The sequence below is a fragment of the Orycteropus afer genome, unplaced genomic scaffold, assembly GCF_000298275.1.
Source record: "Orycteropus afer afer isolate SDZICR_OR568_19922 unplaced genomic scaffold, OryAfe1.0 scaffold00632, whole genome shotgun sequence".
In the NCBI taxonomy this organism is placed as follows: domain Eukaryota; kingdom Metazoa; phylum Chordata; class Mammalia; order Tubulidentata; family Orycteropodidae; genus Orycteropus; species Orycteropus afer.
Window position 1 is genome coordinate 984,261 of NW_006922219.1, and position 17,011 is coordinate 1,001,271.

The 17,011-nt window shown below is 38.5% G+C and overlaps 1 pseudogene; it reads right to left on the minus strand.

Annotated features, from left to right (window-relative positions):
- Positions 1 to 11,191: 11,191 nt before the first annotated feature.
- LOC122151674 lies at positions 11,192 to 12,134 on the minus strand (annotated as a pseudogene).
- Positions 12,135 to 17,011: the final 4,877 nt, after the last annotated feature.

Sequence of the window (17,011 nt, forward strand, 5' to 3'; positions counted from 1 at the left end):
GTTATAAACTTTACTAAATCATTTCCAAACTACTCCCCAACCAGATCTGAATCTCCTGTGAATGAATGTGTTCCAACACATCAAGATGTTGTGGGAAAAAAAAAAAAAAAAACTTCATCTTTTTTAAGACATCTATGTCACAGCCTTTGACGGAAGTAGATTGCCCAACCTTCCTTCCGAGGAGGGTTGGGCAATCTACTTCTGTCAAAGGCTGTGACAAAGGTGTCTTAAAAAAGATGTTTTTTTTTTGTTGTTGTTAGGTGCTGTCAAGTCATCTCTGACTCATAGCAACCCTATGCACAGCACAACGAAACATTGCCTGGTCCCATGCCAACCCCATTATCTTTGCTATACTTGAGCCCGTGGCTGAGGCCACTGTGCCAGTCCATCACATTGAGGGCCCTCCCCTCTTTCATTGACCCTCCACCTTATAAAGCATGACATCCTTCTCCAGGGAATGGTCTCTTCTGACAACATGGCCAAAGTAGGTGAGAAGTCTGGCCATTCTTGCTTCCAAGGAGCATTCCAGCTGCATTTCCTCTTGGAGAGATTTGTTAGATTTTTTAGTAATTCATATTACTTTCAGCATTCTTCACCAGCACCACAACTCAAAAGCATCAACTCTTCTTCTGCCTTCCTTATTCATTGGCCAGCTCACACATGTATATGAGCCAACTGAAAATTCCATGGATTTTGTCAGGCACACCTTAGTCCTCAAGGAGACATCTTTGTTCTTCAGCACTTGAAGGAGGTCCTTGGCAGCAAATTGACTTAGTGCCTAAGCCATTAGACTGCTAACCAGAAGGCTGGCAGGTCAAACCCACCGGACACTCCTCAGAAGGAAGGTTGGACAATCTACTTCCATAATGATACCACCTTGGAAACCCAAAGAGGGGTCAGTTAGAGTCAGATATGACTGAATGGCAGCATGTTTGTTTTTGTTGTATGACGTCTGATGTCCTGACTGCTGCCTCCATTGGTGTCAATTTTAGAAGCAAGCAATGTGAAGTCTTTGACAACTTCAATCTCTTCTCCATTTATAGTGATGCTGCTTATAGGTCCAGTTGTGAGAATTTTTCTTTTAAGTGAGATGTAATCCATACTGCTGACTGTATTCTTTAATCTTCATCAGTAAGTGCTTCAAGTCATCCTGACTTTCAGAAAGCAAAGTTGTGTCATCACCATATAGCAGGTCGTTAATGATTCTTCCTCCAATGCTGATGCCATGTTCTTCTTCATACAGTCCAGCTTCTCGGATTATTTGCTCAGCATACAGATTGAATAAGTATGGTGAAAGGATACAACACTGACACACTCCCTTCTTATTTTTAAGTTGTGTGATGTCCCCTTGTTCTGTTTGAACAACAGCCTCCTGGTCTATGTACAGTTTCCTCATGAGTACAATTAAGTGCTCTGTAATTCTCATTCTTCTAAATGTTACCCACAATTTGTTATGACACACAATCAAATGCTTTTGCATAGTCAATAAAACACATCTTTCTGGTATTCTTTACTTTGAGCCAAGATCCATCTGACTTCAGCTATGATATCTCTCATTCCATGTCCTCTTCTGAATCCAGCTTGTGTTTCTGGACATTCAATGTCAATATACTGCTGCAACCATTTTTTAATTATCTTCAGTAATATTTTACTTGCTTTTGATATCAATGGTATTGTTTGATAATTTCCACATTCTGTGGGATCACCTTTCTTTGGAATAGGTAAAAATACGTATCTCTTCCAGTCAGTTGTCCAAGTAGCTCTCTTCCAAATCTCTTGGCATAGCTGAGTGACTGCCTCCAGTGGGGCATCTGTTTGTTGAAACATTTCAATGGGTATTCCATAAATTCCTGGAGTCTTGTTCCTTGGAAATTCCTTCAGTGGAGCTTCAACTTCTTCCATCAATACAATTGGTTCTTGATCATATGCCACCTCCTGAAAGAGATGAAAATCAACCAGGTCTTTTTAGAGCAGTGACTCTGTGTATTCCATCCATCTTCTTTTGATGCTTCCTACATCATTCAATATTTTGCCCATGGAATCTTCTAATATTGCAACTCAAGGGTAAAATTTTTCCTCAGTTCTTTCAACTTGAGAAATGCCAAGCATGTTCTTCCCTTTTGGTTTTCTAACACCAGGTCTTTGCACATTTTATTATAGTAATTGGCTTTATCTGCTTGAGCCACTCTTTGAAATCTTCTGTTCAGCTCTTTTATCTTGTCATTTCTTCCATTTGCTTTAGCTAATCTCCACTCAAGGGCAAGTTTCAGAGTATCTTCTGACATCCATTTTGGTCTTTTCTTCCTTTCTCATCTTTTTAATGACCTCTTGCTTTCTTCATGGATGATGACCCAGGCTCCAACCCAGGAGGCAAGAAGTGGGGGAAAAGCCAGAGATGACCGACAGAGCCACAGGATCCAGGTAAGGGGAGGGAAGAGAGGTGTGGAACAACGGAGAGAGACAAAGTTGTCTGTCAGTTCTTCATATTATGGTAGCTTATGTGTTGCTATGAGTCTTGAGTCTGTGTCACTGGTGTTTCAAACATAAGCAGGATTACACATGGTGCACAAGTTTCAACACATCTTACAGACTGAGACAGACTAGGAAGAAGGAAGAGGCCATCCATTTCTCAAAACAATGGCCAAAAAAACCTTATGAATCACAGAGAAATACTGTCTGATACATTACTCTACAACTTTATGAATAGCCCAGAATTATTGTCTGATACAGTGCAGGAAGATAAGCCCCTTAGGTCAGAAGGCTCTGAAAATACAACTGGGAAAGAGCTGCCTCATCAGAGTAGAACCAACCTTAATAAAATGGATAAAGCTTTCATGACCTCCATTTGCTGACATGACAGGACTCAAATTGAGGAGAAACAGCTGCAAATAACCATTAATAGGCAGAACATGGATGTATGCAGTATGAATCTAAGAAAATTGGAAGTTTTTGAAATGAAATGGAATGCATAAAGATTGATATCCAGGGCATTAGTGAACTGAAATTGACTGGTTTCAGGCATTTTGAATCAGAAAGTGAAGTGTTCTGGATTTCTACTATGTCAGGAATGATAAATTGAAGAGGAACAGCATGGCATTCATCATCACAAAGGATGTTTCAAGATCTGTCCTGAAGTATAATGCTGTCAGTGAGAGGAAACTATCCATACACTGACAAGGAAGACCAGTTAATACTATGATTATTCAAATTTATGCACCAACCACCAAAGCCAAATATGAGGAAATTGAAGATTTTTATCAATTTCTGCAGTGAGAAATTGACCAAACATGCAATCAAGATGTGTTAATTATCACTGGTGACTGGAATGCAAAAGTTGGAAACAAACAAGAATTACCAGTAGTTGGAAAATTTGGCCTTGGTGACAGAAATAATGCTGGAGATAGCATAATAGAATTTTGCAAAACCAACGACTTATTCACTGCAAATACCTTTTGTCAACAACACAAACAGTAGCTATACACATGGACATCACCAGAAGAAGTACACAGGAATCAGATTGACTACATCTGTGGCAAGAGACAATGGAAAAGCTTAATATCTTCAGCCAAAACTAGGCCAGAAGCTGATCAACTGTTTGTATGCAAATTCAACTTGAGGTTGAAAACAATTAAAACAAGTGTACGAGAACCAACATATGATCTTGAATATATCCCTCCTGAATTTAGAGACCATCTAAAGAATAGATTTGATACATTGAATACCAATGACTGAAAACCAGAAGAATTATGGGATGACATCAAGAATACCGTCCATGAAGAAACCAAGAGGTCAAAAGGCAAAAAAGGAAAAAAAAAGCAAAATGGATGTCAAAGGAGACTCTGAAAACTGCCCTTGAGTGGAGAGTAGCTAAAGCAAATGGAAGAAATGACAAGATAAAAGAGCTGAACGAAGATTTCAAAGAGCAGCTAGAGCAGACAAAGCCAATTACTATAATGAAATGTGCAAAGACCTGGAGGTAGAACACCAAAAGGGAAGAATATGCTTACCATTTCTCAATCTGAAAGAAACAAGGAAAAAATTTAAGCCTTACATTGTAATATTGAAAGACTGTATCGCCAAAATATTGAATGAAGCAGGAAATATCAAAAGAAGATGGAAGGAACACACAGAGTCACTGTAGCAAAAGAGCTGCTTGATCTTCATCCATTTCAGGAGGTGGCATATATTCAAGAATCAGTGGTACTGAAGGAAGAAGTTGAAGCTACACTGAAGGAATTGGCAAAAAGCAAGGCATCAGGAATTGACACAATACCCACTGAGATGTTTCAACAAACAGATATCCTGCTGGAGGCACTCTCTCGGTTATGTCAAGAGATTTGGAAGACAGCTTCCTGGCCAACTGACTGGACGAGATCCATATTTGTACCCATTCCAAAGAAAGGTGATCCCACAGAATGTGGAAATTATCGAGCAATATCATTAATATTGCATGCAAATAAGATCTTACTGAAGATAATTCAAAAATGGTTGCAGCAATATATTGACAGAGAACTTCCAGAGGTGGAATCTAGATGCAGAAGAGGACATGGAATAAAGATATCATTGCTGGTGTCAGATGGACTTTGGCTCAAAGTAAAGAATACCAGAAAGATGTTTACTTATGTTTTATTGACTATGCAAAGGCTTTTGATTGTGTGGATCATGACAAATTATGGGTAACATTGAGAAGATGAGAATTCCAGAGCACTTGATTGTACTCATGAGGAACCTGTACATAGACCAAGAGGCTGTCATTTGAACAGAACAAGGGTACACCACATGGTTCAAAATCAGGAAGGGAGTGTGTCAGGATTGTACAATTTCACCATACTTATTTAAACTATATGTTGAGCAGATAATCAGAGAAGTTGGACTACATGAAGAACATGGCATCAGAATTGGAGGAAGAATCATTAACAACCTGTGATATACTGATGACACAACTTTGCTTGCTGAAAGTGAGGATGACTTGGAGCACTTGCTGATGAAGATTGAAGAATACAATCTGCAGTATGTATTATATCTCAATATAAAGAAAACAAAAATCCTCACAACTGGACCTATAAGCAGCATCACGATAAATGGAGAAAAGATTGAAGTTGTGAAAGACTTCACAGTGCTTGGTTTGACAATTAATACCAGTGGAAGCAGCAGTCAGAGCATCAGGTGAAATATCACATCGGGCAAATTGGCTACAAAGGACCTCTTTCAAGTGTTGAAGAACAAAGATATCTCCTTGAGGACTAAGGTATGCCTGACACAAGCCATGGTAGTTTCAGTTTCCTCATATGCATGTTAGATCTGGACAATGAATAAGGAAGACCAAAAAAGAGTTGATGGTTTTGAGTTGTGATGTTGACAAAGAATGCTGAGAGTACCATGGACTGCTAAAAGAGCTAACAAATCTGTCCTGGAGGAAGTACAGCTGGAATGCTTCTTAGAGGCAACAATGGCCAGATTTCATCTCACTTACTTTGGTCATGTTGTCAGAAGGGACCATTCCCTGGAGAAGGATGCCATGCTTGGTAGGGTGGATGGGCAATGAAGGAAGGGAAGGCCGTTAATGAGATGGCTGTGGCAATGGGCTCAAGTATAGCAAGGATAGTGGAGCTGGCATGGGACGAGGCAGTGTTTCGTTCTGCTGTGCATAGAGTTGCTATGACTGAGAAATAAATTGCTGGCACCTAACAACATCACATGGGACAAAGCTGCTGCAAAAGTCCTCATTAAAGTGTTAAAGAACAAAGATATCCCTCTAAGTCTAAGGTGCGCCTGATCGAAGACATGATATTTTGAATAGCCTCATGCACATGAAAACTGGACACTGAATATGGAAGACCAAAGGAAAGTTGATGCCTTTGAATTGTAGTGTTGTTGGAGAATACTGAAAATACCATTAGTGCCAGAAGAACAAACAAATCTGTTCTGGAAGAAGTGCAGCCAGAATGCTCCTTGGAAGTGAGAATGGCCAGATTTTGTCTCACTTACTTTGGCCATGTTATCAGAAGGAACCAGTCTCTGAGAAGGATATCATGCTTGGTTAAGTAGAGGGTCAGAGAAAAAGGGTAAGAGAACACTGACACACTAACTGCAACAATTTGCTTGAGGATAGCAAAGATTTTGAGGATGGCACAGGACTGGGTAGTGTTTCATTTGGTTTTATGTAAGGTCACTATGACTTGGAACTGACTAAATGGCACCTAACAACAACATTTCTACCTATGTATTTATTTATATGTGCTGGAAATATATCCATGAATGCATACAGTGGGCAAAATCACAGAAACTTCTCAGTCATAACTTAACACTTGGAAGGAATGAGTGACTGGGCAAGGGGGCTCAGGACCGTAGACTTGGGGGACATCAATGTCATTTGGCATACCATAGTCCACAAAGACAATGTTCTACATCTTACTTTGGTGAGTAGCAACTCGGGTCTTAAAAGCTTGTGAGTGTTCATATACAGTGCCAGTATTGACTTCTCCCTACCTGGGGCAAAGAAAATTGAAGAAACAAAGATGCAATGAAATATTAATGGAAACAACTAATGGATGGCGTGTACCTCAACCCCACGACCCTGCGATAAGAATAACTAGATGGTGCCTGGCTACCAATGTTGACCACTGAGAAAAGGATCACAGTAGGAGGTCCTCGATAGAGTGGGAGAAAAATGTGGAGCAAAATGCAAACTCATAAAGAAGACCAGGTTTTTGATCTTAGGAGTATTGGTAGAAACACTTACTGAGAACATATCCCATAGACATCTTCAAGCCAGAAACTGGACTCAAGCCCTGTGTCAACTTTCAGCCAAACGATAGACAGATCTATAAGGTGAACAATAGTGTCAGGAAGCTGTGTACCCTTCAGAACAATCAGCCATACAAGATCCAAAGAGCAGCATTTGCCCAGGGATAAAGCTAAGAAGGCCGACAGGAATAGGAATAAGTACTAAGGGAAGTGGTGACCACAGGGAGGAGGTGGCAAGAGTGCTGTTACTTTGTAGAGTTTGCAAGAATGTCACAAGATATGCGTGTAATGTTGAATGGAAATGGAAAATCAATTTGCGCTATAACCTTTCACCCAAATCACAATTAAAAGAAATAAATAAAAAGAACTGAGTCATATTCAATGTTTCAGCCTTTGCCAAAAAGATTTTATGAATTTCTCCTTTATAGTGTTGAAGTTTCATTAAGTGTTTGTTTGTATTATATACATATATTCACTTTGGTTAAAATTTGAGCATTTAGTCAATACACTGTTGTTTAATAATGTAAGCATGTAGTAAAATGACTTCTCTGATTATACTAGGAGAGTCGTTAGCCATTTTACATCCTTGTATCTTTCTCTCACACTACACCCTGCCTCCAAATACAATCTGACCTGAATTTTCCTCTCCCTGCTGTATTTAATCCTTCTCTATCCCATCATCACTTCTCAATATCTCTGGGATTACTCCAAGGCATTGGAATTCTGACTATCAGTTTGAAAGACATTGGGTTTATACTACATTTAAGGGATCTATTGAACCAGAATCATGATTTGTGTTTATTTTAATTATCATTCTACTACCTCATGGGACATTATTTCTGGTGTGGCCTGCAGTTATTATGTTGTGCATATCTCAAGATGTATCTAGTAGGGAGAATATTCTTGTTAAAGCCTCTTGGTTTCCAATTTACAGTCTCTCTCAAATGTATGTCAGCATTTTTCAATGTCTTTACAACTAGAAGTTAACATGCGTTGCAGTCTTCATTTTGTTTTTCAGCAAAGGCCTCCTTGCTTGGGAAAATTAAATGCTCGATCACATTTCTTGACAAATCAGTCTCAGGATTACTCACACATTACATCAAGGGTAGGGCACACTTTTGCCTTCAGATACAATGTGTACCTTCCCTTCAATGTCAAACACTAACCAAATTATCCTTTATGCTGAAATATACTGAACATATATACCAGAGAACTGTACAAGTACAGTCTAATGTAGTCTGGTGCAAATATAACAATTTTATGGGTTTTGCCAACCACTACTCTCAGTATTGTTTATCCTGAGATTTTACCCTAGCAAATCTTGATTTTTCAGAGTATGGATAACACATTTCTGAAATGAGCAAACTTCACAGGCCTGGAAGGTAGTCTATACATTAATTGAACTCAGGACAGAAGGATATATTGACAGAGTCAAAAAAGTCTAACCAGTGTCTATAACACAGTTTTTACATATATATCTTGATAGACTTGCCAATTACAAGAAAAAATTACTATATTCCTATGTATATAAAACTTAGAAAAATTCAAAGCTTTTTTTGATGTCAAGCTGATTCCAACTCATATGCTACAGAAGAAAACTGAAGTCCACAGGGTTTTCTTGGCTGTAATCTTTACAGAAGTAGACTGTCATGCCTTTCTTTCAAGGTGTCATTTGGTGGCTTTGAAACACCAAGCTTTTAGGGTAAACATCAAGCACACATTGCATGGACCATTAAGGGGCTTAAATTAGATAAAGGATACCTTGAAAAATAACAAAGATCAAATACATTAACATCACAAAATTTATATTTTCATGTGCATGTGGAAAATTATTATTATTAATTAGCCAATTTTGAAAGTTACTTAGAATTCTTTCCAAACTAAATATATCAAAGTTCATTGATTAGTCTCAAGAGCTGGTAGTTGGTATCGAACGCTTTGTTATTTCTTGAAGAGTGGATCTAGCATGCAGTTGATTTTTGTCCAGGATAGTGTGTAACGTTGCTTCCAATAATTTGCTTAGATCTTGATCAAGCCAGAAGCCTTCCCAGAAGTTCAAGTGACCTTTGGTTTTCCCAAAAAGTCTTCATTTGATCATCTACACAAATTTAGCTTGAATTCTCATCATATTAATTCAACACCAAATACTTATAAATATATTGATTTTCTCTAAAATTATAACTAATTTAATAATAAGATTTTGAAATTTTGTGTAGGAGTTCTTATACAAATGTGAAGCACAATTTGCATCCAAAATGTTCATCAATAAAAAGAAACATATTGTAATCAAGTTGCTTGCCACTCCATGTTGTTGTTGTTGTTATGTGCCGTCTAGTCGGACCCAACTCACAGTCGACCCCTCCTTGGATTTCCGAGGCAGTATCACTAAGGAAGTAGATTGCCCAACCTTCCTTCCAAGGAGTGGCTGGTGGGTTTGAACCGCCAGCCGTCTGGTTAGCAGTCAAGTGCCTTAGGCACTACACTACCAATACAAGTTATTTCTTTCTCAAACTGATTCTTACATGATTTTGTAGGCATTTCTGGCTGTTCTGAGTTATGCATAGGATCATTTCTAGGTCGTGAGTCATTATTAACATCGCTTCTTTGTTGTCACACTGATACGAAAATTTATGCTTATGATATTGAAAAGAGACATTTAGAAATTTATTTACACATTTTGTCTCTTCCATCCACTTTAATATTTAGTGATAAATTCTTAATTAAAATACAAAAACACAGAAAACACTAATAAGTTTTTAAAAATTATTTTAAAAAAGAAGTATAATGAATTTTTATAAGCAACAGCATCCACGTAGGATGATAAATTCATCAGACTTCTGTACAGGAAAAATTCAGAAAATCTTTTTTGACCAAAGCTGGATGATTGAATTTGACTCAGCTCTTGCTGAATTAAACTGTTCTTACTCATTTGCCTGCCTGGGAATCTATTTGCTCAGATTAAAAGTTAATTTCCTTTAAAAACTCCTGGTATCTTGGTGTGTTAATTGCTTCTTGTTGTTGTTGTTATATGCCTTCGAGTCCGCCCCGACTCATAGCGACCCCTCCTTGAGTTTCCGAGGCAGTTATCACTACGGAAGTAGGATTGCCCAACCTTCCTTCCGAGGAGTGGCTGGTGGGTTTGAACCGCCAGCTTTCTGGTTAGCAGTCAAGTGCCTAATTGCTAGAAGTCATAAAAACTAACATTCTCTCTCTATGTTCAAGCCAGAATGTACAAGAAATATACTCTAAGGAATGGAATCTTGACACAGGTGTCTTTTGCAAAAACTGAGCCCAAGAAATATTTCTTCATGACAAAGATGTGATAAAGAGAATTGTGTGAAAGGCATGGGAGCCCACTTTTCCTGAAGTTTTTCAGTTCCCTTAAAATGTTCCCTGTTTCAGGGAAATGAGATCCTGGCACCAAGAGAAGTTTTCACATATTCCTAAGGCATCTGGTTAAAGCCGTATAAACATCCACCAGTGATGTTTTATGATCCCACCTGAAAGCTATATAATTAAGATCAAAAACCTCTGTAATTATTTTCTGAAATTGATCACTGTCATTCTCTATACAATTTTCCAGCAGAGGCCTATTCTTCACCCCTTACCCATTCTCCTTATGACTTCAACCAAAGACTAATTGAACAACTGTATTACAATTTCTTTGTTCCATGGACTATATATGTCTAGATGGAAGTTATTAGTTTGAAGCATTCGTTCTCACTTATGTGGACTAGGAGCTCTGGTAGTGTAGCACCTAAGGCACTTGATTGCTAACCAGAAGGCTGAAGGTTCAACCTCACCAACCACTCCTCTGAAGGAAGGATGGGCAATCTACTTCTGTAGTGATATCACCTTGGAAACCGAAGAAGGGGTCTCTATGAGTCAGGTCCAACTCTATAGCACATAACAACTACAACAACACTGTCTTCCTACATCTGGATTTTTTTTCCTTTTTCTGAATAAATTCTCTTATTTTTTTTCTGACTAAATTTTATCTTTATAATGCTTCTAATCTTCCTAAAGCTCAGAGTAATCCCCAATGAATGTTCAGTGTAGTCATGCTGTCCATCCTACATGGACCAAACTCACAAAGTAATAAAATGCTTCTCAGGTGACACTGTAATAGAAAATCCACAATGAGCATGAACTAATGAGGAAATAGTATAAATAATATTATTAATCTCACCACTTAACATAGTATTGAACTGTGGAGCAAATAGATAACATATTTTCAAAAACAGAGTATCTATGTTGTTGTATGCCTTCTGAGTATCACCCTTGCCTAAAACTATCATCAAAAATATCAGAAACATGACATATTTTGAAAGAGAAGCATGTAAAATGAGATTTGTGGAATTAAGAGACAAGAATGCAGTATTAGAGCAACTTTGAATAAATCAACTCTAATTGTTAAATAATTTCATTTCATATCTACCATCTTTCACTTGGAACTGAAAATCCTTCTCATCAGGTTAACTAATGCCCTCTTCATATCGTTATTCATAAGCATGTAGATGAAAGGGTTTGGGGTAGGAATCCATAGAGTAGAGGCATGACCTTGGGCTGGTCCCTTGCATGGAAGAAGGAGGCTGAAGGTACATGCTAATGGCAGAGCCATAAAATAATAATAATAAAAAAAAACTACAATGAGGTGGGAAGAACATGTCCCAAAGGCCTTTTTTCTTCCCTCAGAAGTCTTAGTCTTCAGCACAGCATGTCAATACATGCATGTTGTTGTTGTTATGTGCCGTCGAGTTGGACCCGACTCATAGTGACCCCTCCTTGGGTTTCCGAGGCAGTATTACTACGGAAGTAGGTTGCCCCATCTTCCTTCTGAGGAGTGGCTGGTGGGTTTGAACCGCCAGCCTTCTGGTTAGCAGTCAAGTGCCTTAGGCACTATGCTACCAGAGCTCCCTAATACAAGCATAGGAAGCAAGAATTAAGCAGAGTGGAACAGCTAACATAAAAATGCATACCACTGAGGATGTGAGCTCATTAGCACTCTTTGTACCACAGGTGGTCTTTATCAGAATAGGAATTTCACAAACTAAATGATCCAGTTTGTTGAGATCACAGAATGTAACAGAGACCTATGAGACAGCATATGTCATTCCACTCAGCCACTCATTGGATACTAGTGGGATGAAAGTTCACTAATTCATAATCAGAGTGTAGTATAGAGGCCTACAGATGGCCACATAGTGATCCAAGAACATAATAGCCAAGAGCAGACATTCTGTATCACCCATTATGTTAAGAAATTGAAGCTGAACCTCACAGAGAATGTTATCAGAAGTAACAAAGAGAGGAATCTCTATACAAGGATGGTCAGCAAAGCTTAGTAGAACAAATTCTTCATTGTGGCATTCATTAATTAGTGACATTATCATTAATTTACTTAATCTGCAGTAGGAAGCAGCAAGGAAGATAAAGAGAGTTATGAACAATAACAAAACATGAATATGTATTAATCACTCATTCATAGAAGATGGAGTGCAGTAATTTGAGGACAAAATAAGGGATCTGGTGCCAGGTGGCCTAATTGCCCTTCATGACACTAGAAATTAAAAGCACTCACTTTAAACAACCTGACCATTGCTGAAATGAAATTTCCTCCCTTGTAAATGCCAATAATTATTTCTATGGGTTGTGTTGAGGATCTAACTGAAAATAGATGTGAATGTATTTGGGAAACTCCAAAGTAATGGTTTTGAACTTTGGTATCAATATCAATTGAGAAGGCTGTTAAAGAGCAAGTTATTGGTTCTTATATCAGGTATGTGTGAAAGAGTTGGTGTATGAACAGACCCAGGAATCACATGACTCATTTACATAAACACTGCTACAAAGCAGTTTCAAGAGCAGTAAAGGTGTTGAAGTAGCTATGGAAGAAAAAAGGAGCTATGGCAGTGCAGTGGCTAAAGCATTTGGCTGCTAACTGAAAGGTTGACAATTAGAATGCATTAGTGGTGTAGTGGCTAAGGCATTTGACTGCTAACCAGAAGGCTGAGGGTTCAAATTCACCAGCCACTCCTCAGAAGGAAGATTGTGCAATCTACTTCCGTCGTGATACTGCCTCAGAAACCAAAGGAGGGGTCGTTATGAGTTGGATCCAAATTGACGGCAGTATACCAGTAACAATTATTTTATAGGGAGTAAGAAAGACTTGCTTTAAACACTATCTTAGCTGTGTAGAATTGAACTAGAAACTGAAAAACACTGTTAGCTTCAATTTCTTCAAGAGTAAAATGAAAAAATTGGACATACACAAAAAATTGTTTTCAGGTATATATTTATATTTCCTTCATGAGTATTTCATTCAAGCTTTGGACATTTGATCTTTCAGATTAAATTTTAGCTAATTTATCTATTGTATAGGGATTTTGTACTTTGGAGTGAGTTTATTACCCTGTTGTACATAAAGATTTGCAAATATATTTGTAGCTCCAGTGAACTGCTGTTAAGAGAAAGGTCTATATCCTAATTCAGGCTCAGACTATTCTAGTCTAGAAATATTTTTTAATTTTTTGGTCCATGTCCTTTGTTTGTTAGTTTAGTTAAGGGTACATTGACATGATAAAATTAAGTAGGCAAGTGATGAAGCATTTTGAGAAAGGTGAAGTAGGCAATGAGATTTTTTATTCTCCAAAGGCAACAAGGAAGTAAAATCTAATCTAAAAAGGCAGCTGGAATTATCTAAATCAAGCAGAGAAAACACCTAAAACAGACCAAGAAATGAAAGATTTTGTTGCATGATTGTGATAGTGCAAGTGAGGTCATTGTGGCTGGTTCAAAAGGGTAGAGAGAAGAAGCAGAAAAACGTGCAAGACTCTGAACATACAGGTTTGGCCAAAATAATTCTTTCCAAAAGTTAACTGTAAGTCACTGAAATATTTTAAACAGGGGAGAAACATGATTGCACTTTTACCTTAGAAGATGACTGTAATCTTAGTGCAGGGAAAAGTTGGGTCAAAGCAAGACTGGAGGCAAGACATGGGGTAAGAGGTTTTGAAGAACTGTGAAAAACAGAAAATGGTGACCTGGTCTGGGGTTGTGGAGAGTATGCTAGTACAGGACTAGAGATGGTGCAGCCAGAAAGGCTTAGGGGGCAGGGTGAGGGAAGCCTGGGGCTCCTGATTATGGAGCAGAGAGAGACCCAAAATCTGCACATTCACATGAAAGGGCAACATGCAAGTGGACCAGAGATACTCCAGGTTGGGATGTTTCATATTTCTTGTATTAGGAAGACATGGGCAGTGCATTGTGTTAAGCCTTGGGTACAGCAGGGGCAACAAGTCACATGTGGAACTCAATAAGATGTGGAACAACTAGAGGTTGCTGGAGCCTGGCGGGTGAAGATAAGTCCACAGCAGCTAAAAGACTTACAAGAACTTAACTCCTGACCCAGAACCTCTGTGTATTTGAAGACATTTGTTCTACTTTGTAATTGGTGTTTCACAGAACTCCCCACCCCCAGAACTCTTACACTTTGCATCTGACCATTTCTAATATCTGACCCCTTAGTCCTCCTATTGAATACTTCCTTCCAAACACCTGGGCAATGTCTTTTGGCTCCTTAATGCTACATAACCTCTACTGTCCTGTCATTCCCAAGCAGAAATAGTGTGAATTTGAAAGCAGCTTGAAGGGGCCAAGCTCATTTGCTCTATCCCTCCTCCTCAAAGAAGCAAAGGAGAGTGAGATACTCCAAAACCCTGGAAAAACAACCATTGAAATGTGTGATGTGATATCAGAAACCTGAGAGAAAAGGTGAAGTCTCAGGACAGTATGTGTGTGTGTGTGTGTGATATTGTAGAGCTTGCACAAGGTTTGCATCACCTGCAAAGAAGCAACTGAAGTCTACAGTTTGGAATGTCTGCAGAAGGCCCTAGAAATATCCTGAGAGGAGCAAGAAAATGGGAAGAGATGAATATTAGTGTCTGCAAGATAGAGGGGAAATTCCTGGGATAGATTTTGGTTTTCTGTAACATATTCTTCAGAAATCATTGATAATGAACAGGCCACATATTAAATCCACAAATATTTATTTAATAATCTCTATATGAGTAACAAGGAGTTCTGGTGGCATAGTGCCTAACCCATTTGACTGCTAACCAGAAAGTTGACAGTTCAAACCCATCAGGCACTCTGCAGAAGGAAGATTGGACAATCTACTTCCATAAAGGTTTACTACCTTGGAAACCCAATGGGGGTCATTATGAGTCAGAATTGACTCAATAGCAGTGAGTTTTGTTTTATTATTATTTTTTATACCAGTAACAGAAAAGATGATATAATGCTCAAAAAGACTTTGATTATTCAAGAGCCCTCTCCAGTAACCGTAATTGGGACTGTGGCCACTGAGAGTGCCAAGGTGGTCTGCACTGTAGCACATACCGGTCCTTATGGCTCCTAGTGAAACTGCCCTTGCACTCCTCAACGTGGAGGAGCATGATCTTACCCCAGTTTTCCCTTACATTGAACAGCTACTTACTACTTCTTCTCAGCCCTCTGTTGGTTGATCTTAATAATCATGGATAAGTGTATTCCGTAGATGCCACCTCTGCCGAGCCCAAATTCAGAGAATGCTGTGAGGATCTGAAAGGACAAAATGAAGTTATATGCATAGATCAGATTTATTCTGCAGCACAAGGGAGAAATACCATGCTGACAAATTGTGTTGCTGTTTGCTGGATCTTGAACAAGCATGAATCCATAATGGAGTCACAACTGAATCTCCAAAGTAGATTATAAAGCAGCACTAGCCACAAAAGTCAAAAGGTAGAAACAACATAAATTTCCATCAACAAATGAGTGGATATACAAAACGTGATGTATATTTTCAATGGAATATTACTCAACTATCAAGATAAATGGGAGCTCTAGTGGCATAGTGCTTAAGGCATTTGACTGCTAACCAGAAGACTGACAGTTCAAACTCACCAGCCACTCCTCAGAAGGAAGACTGTGCAATCTACTTCCGTAGTGATACTGCCTCAGAAACCAAAGGAGGGGTCGCTATGAGTTGGATCTAAATCGATGGCAGTGAGGTTTTTTTTTTTTTTTATAAAGAGAAATGAAGTCCTGATACATGCTACAATATGTATGAACTGGAAAACATCATGCTGAGTGTATTAAGTCAGCCACAAAAGGACAAATATTGTATGATCTTATATGGCATATCTAGAGTTAGGCAAATATATAGAGATCAACCTATTAGTGGTTACCAGGAGCAAGAGAGAAGGGAAAATGGGGAATTATTATTTAGGGAGCATTGACTATCTGTTAACGGTGATTTAGCAACACATTTGTTAATAGTTGCACAAAATGATTAATGTTTTTAATGTCATTGAATTGTACATGTGAAAAGTTGAACTAGCACAATATACTTTTTTATTATTAAAGATTTAAAAGGAAAAAAGACAGATATCAGGTTTGGTTACTCAGCCAACACAAAACCTAGCACTCATATTTCCACATATACTATCTTTATAGCTCTTTATAGCAGTGACACACTTGGTTCTAAGAAGAATTCTTGTGGATTAGGTGGCTTTGGATGAATAGTAGATGAAAAGAGTTTGGGTTTATATACATTCAACTTCTCATATACAAAGCTAGAGTCTGTGGCAAAGCAAAAAATCCCAACCCAAGGACATCTAGTCAATTCTGGCTCACAGTGACCAATAGGACAGAGTAGAAATGCCCTATATGGTTTCCAAGGCTATAACTCTGTATGGAAGCAGACTGCCACATCTTACTCCTGTGAAGAGTTCAAACCACCAACCATTTGGACATCAGTCAGGTGCTTTGACAGCTGTACCATCAGGGCTCTGATTCTGTGACCACTTATAGCAAACAATGATGTGAGGGAAATCTATTTCAAAGAATGCTTCAAAATCTTGACTTGATGACAATCTTATTTATGTCTTGTCCCCCAATGTTGGTAGTTGATTCATAGAAATCTAGAGAGTAGATTCATGCTTTATAATCTGAATGTAACAAGATACCAGCTAAAATTTTTCATGAGTCCACCAATGACATATAAAATGATAATATGTGAAGGCAAAGCTTTTAGCAATGCCAAGAAACCAAGGTGAAACTTTGCCTTCTTGTATGCAGACTAACATTCAGGAACCAGTATTTAATACAGTTCAAGGGAAGTTTGGTGGCTGTCCTTTATGAGGTGGGTAATGTGTCCTCAGTTGAAGGTGGTAATTTTTCCTATGTAGGAACTAGAGAACATGACCTAATCCCCACAACT